This window comes from Quercus robur, chromosome 5, assembly GCF_932294415.1.
Source record: "Quercus robur chromosome 5, dhQueRobu3.1, whole genome shotgun sequence".
Taxonomy (NCBI): Eukaryota; Viridiplantae; Streptophyta; class Magnoliopsida; order Fagales; family Fagaceae; genus Quercus; species Quercus robur.
The window spans coordinates 71,494,879-71,511,855 of NC_065538.1; the positions used below are offsets into that span (position 1 = coordinate 71,494,879).

Consider the following 16,977-nt stretch of genomic DNA (forward strand, 5'->3'; position numbering starts at 1 on the left):
AGGACAAGTTGGAGAAAAGCAACAGCAAACGTGAAAAGGGGACTTCTCATCACACCAAGGGAAATGATGTTATGAGTAAAGCCCTACAGTAGATTTCTAAGTCCCCTTTTGTTAAGAGGATTAACAAGGCTAAGCTCCCTCACTGTTTTTCCTGGTCAACGTTCACCATTTATAAAGGAAGGACTAATCCCGTGGAGCATGTCAGCCACTTTAATCAGAAAATGGCTATCCATGCCAGCAACGAGGCCCTCATGTGCAAGGTGTTCCCTTCCAGCCTCGGGCTTGTCACCATGCGTTCGTTTGATGCATTAGAGGAAGGGTCAGTTGGATCCTTTGAAGAGCTGACAAGGGAATTCGGTACTAGATTCATAACCTGTAGTAGAGTCCCCAGGCTAGTGGATTCTTTGCTGTCTATGGCCATGAGGGAGGGGAAGACCCTCAAGACCTACTTAGACCGGTATTAGGAAATGTACAATGAGGTGGATGAAGATTTTGAGGATATGGTAGTGAGGACCTTCAAGGTGGGCCTTCCGACTGAGCATGACTTGAGGAAGTCACTAACAATGAAGTCTGCTTGAACATGTGCCAGCTCATGGATCGCATTGACAAGTACAAGAGGTTAGAAGAGGACTGGATGTAGGGAAAAGGGAAAGTTAAAGTGTTCCCCGAGAAGAGGGACGCTCGGGGAGGAGGGTACCATAATGACCAGCCCCCAAGAGACTTTCCTAGTCATACAACATCCACGGGGGTTCAAATGGTCAATTCACTATTCAAGGAGCCAGTGTACCAGATACTGGAGAAGATAAAAAACGAGCCATTCTTTAAGCGGCCCAACAGGATGGGTGGGGATTCGTCCAAGAGAAACCTAAGCCTCTATTACCACTACCATCAGGACAAAGGGTACACCACGGAGGACTGCAGGACTCTGCGTGATCACCTCAACTAGTTGGCAAGAGCAGGAAAACTCAATTACTTCCTGCATCAGCCTACAGAACAGGCCGGACACTCGGGGAATGTGATGCATGGAAACAACACTCCTCGACCAGCATCGGGCACTATTAATGTGATTTTAGCCAGGCCAGGGGGTGACGTTATGCCAAGTTCCAGAGTCATGTCCGTGGTGGGAGGCTCTGACCTGGAGGCCAGAGATCAGACTCACAAAAGAGCAAGGGTGATGGTCCCCCCTAACCTGAGCTTTACCGAGAAGGACAAACAGGGAACCCTCCAACCAGATGATGATGCCCTGGTGGTTACTGTAAGGATTGGGGGCTATGATGTCAGGAGGGTATAGGGAAGCGGAGCTGAGATAATGTACCTAGATTTATACTGGGGACTAAACTTGAGGCCCGAGGACCTGGATGCGTGTGATTCTCCGCTGATGGACTTCGACGACAAAATGGTGGTTCCTCAAAGAATGATCAAACTTCTCATACAGGTCGGTGACGTGGAGGTCCAGGTTAATTTTATAGTGGTGGAAGCGTTCTCCCTGTACACTATAATCCTCAGCAAACCCTAGCTTCACGCCATGGGAGCAGTACCCTCAACCTTATATCTAAAGGTTGTTGAGGATTGTTTTTTCGGCCCACGTGGCATTACTTCATTGGCACCCCATGCCACATCAACATATTATTGGTTTTTTGGGTAAATCTATTTAAAACCCAAAATAAGCTCATATCTCATTCAACTACATGGATTGGACTCCCATGGCCCGCAAGATCCTTACTTCAAGAGGCGGATTCATGGTCCACGTTTCCTCTTCATCAATTGGGATCATAACCCCATGACATTATCAACATCAACATATGGATTGGGCTTAAGCAATGAATCAAAGCTCACAGCCCATATTACCTCTCTTACACTCATGACAAGCGGCTTCTTCAACAAGAGCCCATATTTACACAAAATAACAACAAAACCTGAGGTACATCATCTCATCTTCGGCTTATGACCCAAGCTCATAAGTTTCTTTGGGGAAACTTTGGGAGTCGTGGTTTGGAAGGCCAAGAGGTATGTTCAGTAAAGCTCCAGCGGTTTAAAGTTGGTAAAAGAAACATATTGCTTGGCGTGTCTTCTCCAACTCCCTAAACTCTGATGAGTCCGTCTATAGCGGGTAACATATGGTAAGCATCTCTTATCACGTAGTACTTAAAATGATGAAATTCCCCATTGCTCTTTTCCTAAAACTTAATATTCATCATGTGACAAATGCTCAATATCCCCAGCCATTTAACTGCTGGGAAGATAACTGTTCATTCAATCCCCATCCGTTGCTATACAAATTTAGAAACTTCATTATACTATTCTACATAAATCTCATTACTTCTTTCAGCTATAATCCAACTCAAACACATGGCCTAATCTGATTGGCTATCTTTTATCTCCAATTACATACAAAATATTCATGATATCTTTTATACCTAGCTGCTGTCTGCTACAATCAGACCATATATGTCTCTGCCAGCTGCTAGAGCAGAGCATTAAATACTCTTCTTGCTCATCAAGATTATGTCACAACCCACTGAGACCTTGACCAAATCTCTAAAGCTTCCTTAGCCTTCAACCAATCCTTCTATTACTTTCTAGAAATGTGTTGTAATGGAACCTTGGACTAAAAACACAAACACTCGAAAAGGAAACATTTCCAGCTGAACCCCAGCAGTGCATTCAGCACTTGACAGCTGGCTGGAAGTGATATCATCAACCATTTAATGCTGAAATCCCAGCAACCAGCTATTATACCCAAAATAGAAAGATACCCTTCAAAGAGATCTTACCATTTTTCAGCCAAATTCATCCAATAAATGTTTAATGTCCTCTTCAGCAGTCTAAAATCACCCATCTAACCTCATTGGCTTCTGCCCAAAGCAAACAGCTTTTCCTAACAACTAGGACAATTTTTTCATGATAGCTATCACAGCTTTTCCTGACAGCTGGGACAACTTTTTCATGATAGCTGCCACAGCTTTTCCTGATAGCTGGGACAACCTTTTCAGAATAGCTGTGACAGCTAACCCATCAGCCTCAACATCATTGATTTTTTCACATTTGGCTAAAACCAAAACCAACTATTGAAACTACCTTTCTCTTGCTAAAATACATTCCTTTTCTATTACATTTTCCCCAGCAACTCTTACCCGAAATAGCAAGAATATCTTAAAGCTAAACATACCATTTTTGGCCAAATCTTAAGATGGATTTTCTAAAGATTTATTGCTATTTGGGACAGATTTTGGCTGATATTATTTGCTAAAATACCCCTTTAAACTCAGCTAAATGGAACCCTCATCAACACCTCAAGGGGGACACCAATGGGGAACAACTCTCTCATAAGCTTCCTTATTCTTTCTCCCTTGAATTATCTTCTGAAGCTCTTAATGAAGTACTGAGCTTCTAAGTTTTTAGTTTTCAAATTAGGAACTAAATTCTTCAGCCCTTAGCTCATAAATACCTTCATAAGCTCTCATACATCCTAGCAGTTTTGCTAAACACACTACAATACTATTACTCTCTTATACTCATCATCTCACTCTCCATATTCTAAAAATACATATATCTTGTTGCCCATATCTCTAAACATCTCTTTCTTCACCTCGCTTACACAATCTCATACATACTTACAACACCATTACATATAACACACCACAACTCTTCTAAGCTCCATTCTCATACTCTTTCGCTTTGAAATTCTAGTGTTTTGCTACCTATGAACACATCTCTATGCTCTTTTCTTACAAAATCTTTCCTCTTGGAAAGCAATCTCTACAACTTCTCTAATAGTTATAATCTCATATTTTTACTATCTTTAACCACCATATCTCTCATACTTCCATATATCATACATATTACAAATACTACATCCCATAAAACATCTATATCTTTACCATCTCCACACTTCTCAAGAGATTCCAAACACTCATACTAAAAGCCCTTCTCATGGAAGGCATGAACTTCTATTACTAAAGCCCTTCGCCTAGAAGGCACCAAGATCTTATATCAAAGCCCTTCTCTTACAAGGCACAACTACTTCTTACATAAATCCCTTCTCTTAGAAGGCACATATACTCCATACAAAAGCCCTTCTCATGGAAGGCAACTCTATTCATAACTTCACAACAATTAAAAGAGCATTGTTAAAGGGGAACTCATTTAAGTGCATGATAAGAGGGGCAAGCTTAACTAGCCCCTACACACTGCTGAGCATACTCTCTTTTCCTTTAGTTGCACCCATTTTTCCCCTTCAATCACAAAGTTATCATGGCAAACTGCCTCTCTACCACTGGAGTCACTTTGTTGGGATATTATCAACTCACAGAAGCTGTACAGTTGGGCTACAAACCATACAAAGATAAGTGACCGTGCTTCCTTATCTTGAAATTTATATCATTGAGTATATGATTATTTCGCATTTAAATACATATTACTTTATTCCAACTACTATTCAAACTATTAACCAAGGCTTAAACTCACTTAAATCCATGATAAACTAGTCTCTACCGCTGGCATTCTGCTGGAATCCCATCAGCTCACTGATGCTACATAGTTGGGTTGCAAACCATCAGTGATAAGTGACCTTGCTTCCTTATCTTTAAATTTACATTATTGAGTATATGATTCTTTCACATTTAAATACATATTACTTTATTCCAACTACTATTACAACTATTAACCAAGGCTTAAACTCATTTAAATGCATGATAAGAGAGGCAAACTTAACTAGCCTCTACAGCTGGCATTATGTTGGAATCCCATCAGCTCACTGATGCTACATAGCTGGGCTACAAACCATTAGAGATAAGTGACTTTGCTTCCATATCTTTAAATTTACATCATTAAGTACATGATTACTTTACATCTAAATAAATACTATATTTCAACTATTATTACAATTACTAATCAAAGCTATCATATCAAATGCATATTACATATTTATTCAACCATTATTGCGATTCTTAGACTTTGGCTTTAATGATTTTATAGGCTTAAAAAATACGCCAGTAGCCGTTGGACCACGTGACCCAATGTTGAGTTCCGGACGCAACTCCCCAAAAAGAACCTGGGCCTAATAAGGTCATCCCTCCAATGGACCACACGTGACAGGGAATCCGAAAAAGGCCCCCGAACAAAGTTCAAGTACCCGGGAGAGTGGGAGAGCTGGTAGGTGATCAGGCCATGGCAAGGCAGTGCCTGGTGTCAGCAGTTACGTAGTAGTCATCAGGTCCTGCCGCGGTGAATAAAGATGCAATCCAATAGCAATCAAAGGGGGCTGCAGATGGGTAGCAGATTGAGATATCGGGAGAACCATCCGAGGAGTTGGAAAAGGTAATGATAGGGCTGGAATGGGAGTAGTATTTTCAAATAGGCTCACGATTGTCATCGGAGGAAAAGGCTGAGTTGGTGGAGATCCTAAAGGAGAATGTTGATGTGTTTGCATGGGATGCGTATGATGTTCTAGGGATTGACCTCGGGTTAGCTTGTCACCACTTGAACATGAGTCCCGAGGTAGTGCCGTGAAAGCAGCCTCCTCGACGATCATCCAAAGATCACGCCGAGGCAATCAGGACAAAGGTGGATAAGTTGAAGTAGGCTGGAGCCATCAAGGAAATTTTTTTATCCCGTGTGGCTGGCCAATACGGTAGTGGTTAAAAAGAAAAATGGGAAGTGGCGAGTGTGTGTGGATTTTACGGACTTGAACAAAGCCTGCCCAAAAGACCCCTTCCCAATCCCTAGAATTGACTAATTGGTTGATGCAACGGTAGGGCATCCTTAGATGAGTTTTCTGGATGCCTTTTAAGGTTACCCCCAGATACCTCTGTCATTGCCCAACCAGGAGAGGACAGCCTTTCGCACCCCCAATGGAAACTATCATTATCGAGTAATGCCCTTCAGCCTAAAAAATGCAGGATCCACCTATCAGAGAATGGTAACACGGATGTTTGGAGGACAGATTGGACAAAACATGGAAGCATACATTGATGATATGGTAGTTAAGAGCAAGAAGGTAGAAGAACATCTGGCCGATTTGGGAGAAACTTTCTCAACATTGAGAAAACATAAACTATGCCTAAACGCAGCCAAGTGTTCTTTTGGGGTCGAGTCGGGCAAGTTCCTAGGGTACATGATAACCCACCGTGGAATCGAAATCAATCCGAAACAGATTATGGCTATTAATGGCTTGCACCCTCCTCGAAACCCTAAGGAGGTGCAGAGGTTGACTAGGATGGCAGCAGCCTTGAACAGGTTCATCTCTCGGTCAGCAGACATGTGTCGTCCTTTCTTCCAATTGCTGCATAAGTGGAAGGATTTTCAGTGGACCGAGGAGTGTGTTACGGCTTTTGAGAACCTCAAACGGTACTTATCCAATCCACCGATACTTTCCCGACTTGATAAGAAAGAAGTATTGTATGCATACCTAGCAGTCACCAAGCACACTATCAGCTTTGTCCTAGTTAAGAACTAGGACAGAGTCCAGAGACCCATCTATTATGTCAGCAAATCCTTGCAAGAGGTTGAGATGCACTATCTTCCCTTGGAAAAAGCAGTATTGGCCATCGTGCATGCCACTAGGAAACTTTCTCATTATTTCCAAGCTCATACCTTGGTGGTGCTTACTCAGCTCCACTTGCCAGCCCTACTAAGGAAATTCAATTACACTGACAGGATTGCTAAATAAGGGACCAAGTTGGGAGCCTAAAATGTCAAGTACATGCCCTGGACTTCCGTAAAAAGATAAGTTTTAGCAGAATTTATAGTAGAATTTGCTGAAAGTGCAGTCATAGGTATGTTGGTTTTGTTGGCCATTGTTGCCCCCTCATGGAAAGTCTATACGGATAGAGCTTCCAACCGAAAGGGAGCGGGAGTAGGGGTTGTGTTAATCACCCCCGAGAAATTGATAATGGAGAAGTCGTTACGACTAGGATTCTCGACCACCAACAATGAGGTTGAATATGAGGCCTTACTAGCAGGAATAAACATGGTTCGACTACTTGGAGGAGAAACAGTGAAGTTATACTCGGATTCTAGGTTGATCGTGGGCCAAGTCAATGGTGCTTTGAAGCTCGAGATGAAAGGATGCAGAGGTACCTTGCTAAAGTGCAGAGTGCCTAAGCTCATTTCATGGGTTTTGTTTTAGAGCAAATCCCGAGGAGGCAGAATTCTCACGCAGATTCTCTTGCAATGTTGGCCACTTCGCTAAAGTCAAGTCTCCCTTGGGTTGTTGTCCTTGAAAAGATGGATAACTCAAGTCTCACTAGGGTACCTTTGACGGGGTGTGCAACCTCCATATGGGGCTGAGCTGGATGGATCCTATAGTAACCTTTTTAAAGAGGGGATCCTTGCTTGAAGACAAGCTCGAAGCAGAGAAGGTACACAGAGTTGCCCCTCGCTATTGGCTGTCTGAGAAGCAGAAGTTATACAAATGCTCTTACTCAGGGCCATATCTACTGTGCGTACACCCAGAAGCTGTGGAACCCCTATTAGAAGAGTTTCATAAGGGCATTTGTGGGAGCCATACCAGAGGAAGGTCTCTAGCACACAAAGCCCTCACCGAGGGGTACTGGTGGCCCAGCATGCGACATACCTCTCAGGATTATGTAAAGAGGTGTGACCAATGTCAGAGGTATGCCCCGAATATCCATCAGCCAAGAGGAATCTTGAATCCTTTGTCTAGCCCCTGGTCGTCCGCTCAGTAGGGCCTGTATATAGCAGGACCCTTTCCTCGAGCCATAGGGAATCGAATATGGCTCTTCATCGGCACGAACTACTTTACCAAATGGGTGGAAGTCGAGCCCCTCTCCAACATCAGGGACGTGGATGCCAAAAAATTCATTTGGAAGAATATTGTCACCAGGTTTAGGGTGCCACACACACTGATCTTAGATAATGATCTCCAATTTGACAGTAAAGCCTTCTGGAGATACTGCAGGGAGCTGGGGATTAGGAATGGGTATTCTACACCCGTCTATCCTCAGGGTAATAGGTAGGCTGAGGCCACCAATAAATTTATAGTGGTCTAGTTGAAGAAAAAGCTAGATGATGCTAAGGGAAGATGGGTGGATAAGCCACCCCACATGTTATGGACCTATTGCACTACACCTCGAAGATTGACGGGAGAGACCCCATTTTCAATGACCTATGGGTTAAAAGCAGTAATCCCACTTGAATCCAAATTCCCCACTTTAAGAACGGATCAATTCAACGTAGAAGAGAACCATAATTCACTTCTACACAGCTTGGATCTAGCCGAGGAAAGACGAGAAGTAGTGATGGTAAAGTTGGCTTACTACCAACAGAAGCTTAAGCAACCATATAACAAGGGAGTCAAAACTAGACCCCTGGCCTCGGGAGACTTGGTCTAGAGAAAGGTGGTGGGGACGGCTAAGAACCCTACTTAGGGCAAGTTAGGTCCCAACTGGGAAGGGCCATATAGAATCACTTCAATTGCTGGCATTAGGTCCTACCATTTAGAAGATTTGGATGAAAATGTAATCCCTCGTCCATGGAATGTAAACAATCTATGGCGTTATTATTACTAATAATATCTGTTGCTATTCATGTCTTGTCAGGTTATATCTTGTTGTGAATGTGTTGTTGTTAAATAGAATCTAGGCCTTGTCTGGCTCCTCGGGCCACAAGCCTAGGGTAAATTAACATTACAAATTTTTTCCTAAGTGTTAAACATAACCTAGGCCTTGTCTGGCTCCTCGAGCCATAAGCCTAGGGTAAGTTAACATCACAAAATTTTTCCTAAGTGTTAAATAGAACCTAGACCTTGTCTGGCTTCTCGGGCCACAAGTCTAGGGTAAATTAACATCACAAAATTTTTCCTAATTGTTAAATAGAACTTAGGCCTTGTCTGGCTCCTCGGGCCACAAGTCTAGGGTAAATTAACATCACAAAATTTTTGTAAGTGTTAAACAGAATCTAGGCCTTATCTGGCTCCTCAGGCCACAAGTTTAGGGTAAATTAACATCACAAAATTTTTCCTAATTGTTAAACAGAACCTATGCCTTGTCCGACTCCTCGGGCTACAAGCCTAGGGTAAATTAACATTACAAAATTTTTCCTAAGTGTTAAATAGAACCTAGGCCTTGTTCAGCTCCTCGGGCCATAAGCCTAGGGTAAATTAATATTACAAAATTTTTCCTAAGTGTTCAACAGAGCTTAGGCCTTGTTTGGCTCCTCAGGCCACAAGCCTAGGGTAATTTGACATGGGCAACTTTCTTTCAACAGACTGGGCAATAAACCTCAAAGGCATTTCCTCGGGCCTCTAGAATAAGGCCAACAAGTTTGCCTGAGTCTGAATCCAATTTTAAACAAGTACTGATTGCCAATTTTATTGAATTCCCTAAAGGAAACCAACATGTTATGCAAAAGAGCTTGTGCAAAGTAAATAGTAAAGAAATGTATAGATAAACAAATAGATAGAAACGTTTAGTGTTAAACTTTTTCATTCAAAGGCAGAAGAGTGTAGTACACAAGAAAGGCAAGAGGGGGCACTAACTACGTAGCCCATTACAAAATTTACCTGAGGATTTCCTATCCTAAAAACTAAACTAAGTCGCTGTCTCCTGCTCCTGGGATCCCTTCTTCTTATGCTCCTTTTCTTTTTTCTTTTTCTTCAAAGGAACCCCCTCGGGCACATCCTCCTTGGCCTCCATGATCGGAGCGTCCACTAGAGGTGGAAACCCCTTTTTATTTTCTTTACCTTTGGCTGAGGCAGAAGAGGGATCATCACTCGGCTGAGCAGAGGAAGGTTGGGGGGCGAAGCTGGTGTCTGCTAGAGGCAGGGAAGGGGTGGGGGCCAAGCGTAGGGTGGGTGGGTAATACACCTTGTCGAGAGCCTGAAGCTCCGACTCAGCGTTAACCCCCGCCGTAGATTGAGCTTGGCTCCACACCTCTAAGTAGAAGGCATGGGCGACGTCCCTAAGCTGGATAGTTAGGCTCTCTATTGCCTTAGTCATCCCAGCATCATAGGCCACTTGCTCGGCATCAACTTTTTCCTTCTTCTTTGTCTCTAGCTATTTATTCGCCTACTTTAGCTCTATAATAGTCAAGCCATCTTATTCTCCGCCCTTTTTTAGGCTTCCAAGGCCTCAGTGGCCTGCTTTTCATAGCCCGAGAGGGCAGACTCAACATTCCTGCGAGCCTTCTCCACCTCGGCCAGCTAAGCAATGGTTTCCTTTAACCTTTTCTCAGCATCCGAGTGGGCCCTCTCAGCGGCCTCCTGCTTGGCCTTAGCGTCCCTTGTTGTATCCAAAGCGTGGTCCACCCACTCCTCGGCCATAAAGGCGACCTGGACGGACTACACAGATGACAAATACATAAGTGTTTGTACCTTGTGCATGGAGTAACACCATAAGGTCAAGAAAGAATGTTTACATACCTTGGCAAGGTCTTGCTTAAGTGCCAGGAAGACTTTATGCTTTCGGAAGGATCTCAACTCCTCCATGTCTTTGGGTAGACACAAGGCTTTCTCTAGACACTCAGCTACAAGGCCTGAGCTGCCCTTGGTGGTGTCCTTTAAGTTGGCATCATCTAGAACCAGAGTGCCTGAGCTTAAGGCGAAGTTAGGCCTTCAGATGGAAGCCTTCCTTGGTTGGTCTCCTCCAACTTCCTTGGAAGTCCCGGTTAATGTAAGCTTTTTGGATTGCCCCTTTCCCATTCGGGATTCCTTAGCAGGGGGTTGGTGAGAAGAGTGCGAAATCTCACCCTCATCTGTACCCTCGGTACCCTTGCCACCTTGGGCCCTCTTTCTCTTTTTGTCCCCGGCGTCAGCGGGGGATGTGTGCTTAGTAGCTGGGGTGGGTGGTCGGGTCACTACCACAGCTGGGGAGGAGCCCCCAGCATGGGTTGTAAGTAAGGCCAGCAAGTCTGGGGTTTTCTTTTCAAAACCCATGGCGGTAGAAGGTTGAACTTGAGATGTACTAGGAGCGTCCAAGCAGTGAAAAACTTCAAAATACCTGTTTGTTACTTCTTGAACAGACTCGGATGTAGACTCTTTGTCTTCTTCATCCGAGGGGAGAATCGGCTTTTGGGAGTAGATAAACTTGGCGGCTAGAAGGGCGGGCAGCTAAGCGTCCTGAGTCCCTTCTGGAGGAGGCTTAATCAGCAGGAATCTAGGGATAGTTACATCAATTAAAGCCAAGCGACAATCCTTGGCCTTAATTACGTTCTTTAGACTCTGGAAGCGCTTTGTGGATGGTTTGTACCCGAGGATGACGTGAGTCGCCTTGAGTTACCTATCTCTGTGCAAGAATATTTCTGACCTAAGGATCCTATTTAGGTCTATAAAATTCACCAAGTGCTTGGCTGGAGCTGTGTGGTATTCGTCTGCCAAATGAAGCCAAATTGACCATTGTGAGAGTGCTTTTTTCTTTAGCACACAGGCCCAAGGATCCTGGGCCAAATAGTTGTGTTTTGGTGGACTGGGCTTGGTTCACTGCAGCTAAATGGGGCTGATTACGAACCAAGTTGTGCGCAAGTCACATAAATCTCCTCAAGGCAAAAATGCGATTCCTCATTTTAAAGAATTCCTTCACTTGGTACCCCGGGCGTACTGTCGTGGGATCCCGGGATGTATTAGGCCTGTAAGAACCCAGAATCTCTGGTTCTCTGCACTATATATATATTAATACATATACATATATGTAAATGAATTTCATAAGGATGATTCAGCCACGAGGATCCTGGCCCCAATTCTCACAGACTTATGCTTTTGCACAAGACTTGTGGGATTTGGAACTCAAGTCTGAGTGGCTTTGCTTGGGCAGGGACTCAGCTTTACAAGCAAGAATATATATGTATTGAGCAGCAAGAAGCAGAAGCAGTAAAGAAATATGCAAAGTAATTGTTAGAAATTCTCAAATCAATATGAGATATTTCATTATTTTTCTTGATTGTGGATTACAAGTGTGCTCACTAAGACGTGATACAAGGTTCAAATAAGCTCAAAAATTACAGACTTTGATGGCTATTCAAGCCTCTAAGACTTGCAAAGTTTGAATCCTTTTGAATCCAAGTATGTGCTATAGTGGCTGTTTCTGGGATACCGGGAGACATTCCTCTGTTTTTCTTAAATTTTACAGAGTTCTAATGACTCTGTTTTGATATTCTTCCTACTGGAAATCCTCTCCCTTCAACGTGGGTTTTCTCTTCCTTTTATAGCGTGTTTTCTAGGGCTCTGAGGTACTAGTGATTTCTCTGTGTTGCCCCTCAGAGCTCGTGCTGTGACATTTTCTTAGGGGCTCGTCTCTTCCTTTTTTTTCTCATGGTTTTCATCTTTTAATACTGTTTCTCTAAAAGTCACTTGCTGACTTTCCATTCCGGGGCGTCCTTGGAGAGCTAACCTTCACCCTTTCTTCTTTCAAGGTTTTTTACCTTTTAGACTAAGCTTTTTGGCTGTCCTTCTTGCTGTCATTTTTCCCAAGTGAGCAGAATCCATTCCTGCTGGGTTGAAAGTTTTCCCAGCCACTTCCCTTTATAGTTCTTCATTCTGGGTTTCTCGATGTACCAGCTTTTTATTCATGAATTGTCACTCTCCAAGTTTCTGGTTCTTTGCTGTACCACAGGTGCTTGAGAAGGACATATCTGTTCTTCATTTATTGTATTTCGTGGTAACCCTTTTGAGCTGTCTCAATCCCACGTTAGCTGTGCTGCACGTCTCGAGGATCTCGAGCCTTTGGCAGCCTCTGGGTATCCCGGCCCAGTTCTTTCACTGGATTTTGCTGGATTTTTTAATGGCCTTTTTGCTGGAAATCTGAACATAAATTGGGCCTTAATGTTGATTCTTCTTGCTGCTTGAATTAGGCCTTCTTTACTTTTCATGGAATGGGCTTTCTTGTGAAATTTTAGCCTTCAACAACCATTAATAAAAAAATATATAGAGGAAAGAAAACGTTAACACTAGAAAAGTTGTGTAAATTCCTAAGTGTGACCTCGGTCCTCGGGAGCCCTACCTGGTTCCCCTTCCTTGGTAGGGCAATGTATTCTATCGTGCCAGCCTCTCGAGACAATGAGGAAATCCTCGTCCGTGCCCTTGCTCAAGTTAGGCAGGCAGGAGATCAACCTTACTGCGGGAATCCTACACTTCATATAATATTTGGTTTTCTCCCCTTTCTGGCATTGGTATACCTAATTTACGTTGTGCCAGGTAAGGTTGATCCCCATCCTACGGTTTAGGGCATCTACGCACCTAAGGATCCTAAAGATGTTGGGCGAACACTGGGTCGGGGTTAACCTATAGTTTATGAGATAGTCTTGGGCTACCCTTCCCATAGGAAGTTCCATCCTACCTTTAATAAAGGCAATCATGGGAATAACTACGGACTCGGCAGGTCTGTTTAAGACCAACCACTCACCCTCCTCACAATGACGGATTTCAACATTGTTGGGGATCCTGTATTGCGCCCTAAAACTTTCCCTAGCCTTGGCAGTGTCCACTAACTTAGCATACCTCCCCATGGTCTTTTGAGGGATGAAGTGTGAAACTTATGAAAAAGAAAAAACAAGGAAAATCAACACACCTACTGATGAACGCAAAGAGTGCTCCTCGGGAGTTTTGTTCTTCAACTCAGATCGTCAAAGTGTCCAAAATGAGCCTCAGCTAGCTCTAAGTTCTCCTTTTATAGGAGCGAAAAAGAGAGCGGAAAAATTCCCGCCCATCCGTGTGGGAAAACGAAAACCGTACGATCTTGATCAAATCGTAGAACATGGAGAGACAAGCAGCCGCCTGACACTATAAATGCAAGATTGTGGATTCCGAAGCGCCAGGAGCGTGCGAAAGATAGATGAAAGGACATTAACACGTGGGAACACATGTGGCACATGTGTATCTTATCTAGAATACTAAAACTAAAACTAAAACTTTACTTTTGTCCCTAAACAAATAGTGAAAGTTTTAGAAGGCTATTTTGGGTACCTAAGGATCGAGGATGAAGCTGAAGGGTCACGTTACTGGCCCGAGGATCGAGGATGAAGCTGAAGGGTTGTGTTATGGGCCCGAGGACCGAGGACCGAGGATGAAGATGAAGGGTCGCAGTAATGACGTGAAGGTACTGTAAGTCACGGGCCCAAGGGAAGAAGCCGCCTGAGGAGGGGAAGAAATGAATCATGGTACTAGGGAGCTTTAGGCCTGGTGTAGCTTGTTGCATCCGCATTAATTGGAAGACAATAGCTTTATCAGCCGCATTAATGAGGAAGTGACTTGAACAGTGCAAGCCACAGCTAAGCAGATTCCTACCACCATCTTCTTTAGATGTGAAAGGTAACAAGTGCCGGAAAAGGAAGGGGGTTAGGTAGAAATGGATGGTGAAGATGCAAGGGAAGGAGGCTATATAATGAAAGGAAAGAGCATTGAAAAGGGGATGGAAAAGAAAAAGAGGAGAGAGAAAAGGAAATAGAGAGGAGTGCATCAAAGAAGAAAGCGGAACTATATCACTTTCTATACGAAGTCTGCCTCCTCGGGAGCCTTTGTGTAAAGCTTGATGCTCATTTACTTTTGAATGCAAATCTAATTCTTCCCCACAACTGTCCTCGGGCAGAGCTCACTGTTGTTGTCCTTTCCCATCTCTTACAAATTTTATTGATTTGGGCCAAGTTTGAAGGATACGACCCATTACTCTAAGTGGGCTTGTCTTAACAAACTTTTTGGTCCTTACAAGAACAATTTTTAATTTTCCTGAAAATTATCCTAAGGAAACAGGGTTGAAATTTCTTATTTTTTCTTATTTGATTGAATAAAATGTGGTCTTTTTATGTAATGTTCAAGAACATACACCTTGAAGGCTCGAAAAAATGATAGAAGATTGGCATGATGTGCTAATTATAACCTATAATTGCAAACGCAGAATTTTGGGACTAAGAGGCCGTTTGGATTCAGCGTTTTCCGCTGAATCCAAGCTGCGTTTTTCCTTTTTTTTTTTTTTTTTTTTTTTTTTTTTCTTTTTTCTTCACTTCACGTGTTCCAGGGACAATAAACACTGTAGCGCACTGTAGCAGTACTGTAGCAACACTGTTTGTCACTGTTTATGTACTAAAAAATATTAAAAATGGGTCCCACGGTACTTTTCACACATTTAAAAATTATTTTGCTACAGTGTTTTCAGTTTTCAGTTTCAGCAACAATAAGCTCAATCCAAACGGACCCTAAGTCAGCTCAGCATACAAGAAAATAAAATCTTATCTAATTGCTCTGTTTCTTTATCAAAAAGTAAGCTTTTTCCGGCAATGTTTCTATCAAAAATCAATACCATTTGTTTATTAGAAAAAAAACTATAAGACGTCATTACGAGCCCGTTTGGTTATAGTTTTCAAAAATTGTTGTTTAAAAAGATGTGAAAATTGTGGTTTAAAAAGTGTCGTTGAACAATATGTTTTTAGTGTGAATAAAATAAAAAAATGTGTTTGGTATCATAGTTTAAACAATGTTTTTCAGTGTTCAAAAAATGTAAAATATGTGTTTGGTATGTATGTTTTGTTTGATAAAAAAAAAGCTGACCAGACCATGTTTATTACAATTATGCCAGTGAAGTACAATAATTCCAGTGAAAATCCAGTGTTTGACCGGACCATGTTTGATAAAAAAAAGCTGACGGGTACAGTGAAAATGCCATCAAAAACGTTGTTTATTGTTTAAAATGTGGCTGGACCATGTTTCAAAAATTATGTTTCAAACACAGATTTTTGAGTTGGTAGTTTTCAAACAATCCTATTTTAAGCACCATCACCAAACAGATTGTTCCAAATTTTGGACATAGTGTTCAGTGTTTAAACACTGAACACTATGTTTTCAGTTGGCACACCAAACAGGCTCTACGCATTTGGTAGTTCAAGTACCAGTACCAAATAGGCATTTTATTGCTAGACTATAGTTGTATTTGCCATAATTTCGAAGCATATAAAAACACGTTTTCTAACACATGACCCAAAAATAAAAAAGAACTGTTCCTCATCTCAAATAATGTAACATATTATTGTACATCCACATAATTTGTTGATTGTTAGTTGTCGAAACATATTTATTTTTGTTGTTGAGATGAGGATGCTGAGCTGATAGATGGTAAAAAGTAAGTTTTATGTGGCACAATTATTTCAATTTACCGAAAATTTTGTATTATTTGGTTATAGTGCATATTATGAGAGTGAAAATGCATATATCTTATGCATCATATACATTCCCAAACTAAAGAAAAGAAACAAACAGAGATGGAGGACATTTTCAATTTAGTTAATTCTTTTGAACATGTTTCCTTTTCTTTTGTATTAAGAGAGGGCAATGTTTCCACCCACTTCGTAGCCCAGTGGACTGTTATTGTGAATTGGACTAAGGCCAGCTTTTATCTCCAACTTCTTGCTTAGTATAGTTAATGCTATAGATAGAGATGATCATATAGACCCTCTTAGTTGTATTTCTCTGCTTTTCTCTTAAGGGACTTTTCTCTCAAGGTAACCGAAAAAGAAGAAGAGAAACACTAGTGGGTTAAGGAAAAAAAAGTTGGGATTAAGTTGAGAGCCTTTGAATTGATCCTTAATGTGAAAGCTAAATGGCCAATCGTGTCGACTAGAGGTGACAGATGAAGACTTCCACGCCTTGGAACGTTCTCAAAAAGTTATATCTTCTTTATAAAGTTCATTTTTCTACTGTTATTTCTTTTTTTTGATGAGTCTACTGTTATTTCTTGGCATAGTTTAGTTGATAGTTGTACATTTGTAATTTTGTTTAAAGGTAAAATCTATGCGTAATTAAAAGACTTTTTTTTCTTATTAATAAAAAAAGGAGGACTTTTTTTTTTTAATACAAAATTAAGAGGACTTTAGTTTTAAGCAACCTCTAACATAAATAACTTTTTAAAGAAAAGAAAAGTAAAGGCGAGGGCATCATTATCATCCATGTAAATTCATTCCTAAATATAAGAATGGTTTATGCAACCCTACAGTGGGTACCATCTCATCAGCATATTATATTATTTTAAGAGTAACTCT

General features: G+C 41.9%; 1 protein-coding gene and 1 pseudogene across 2 annotated transcripts in view; both read left to right on the forward strand.

Moving 5' to 3' along the window:
• Nucleotides 1-16,977, forward strand: part of LOC126726949 (E3 ubiquitin-protein ligase UPL5-like) — a 113,418-nt gene that overhangs the window by 26,301 nt on the left and 70,140 nt on the right. The window lies entirely within an intron of this gene.
• On the forward strand, nucleotides 72-1,516 carry LOC126728662 (uncharacterized; annotated as a pseudogene).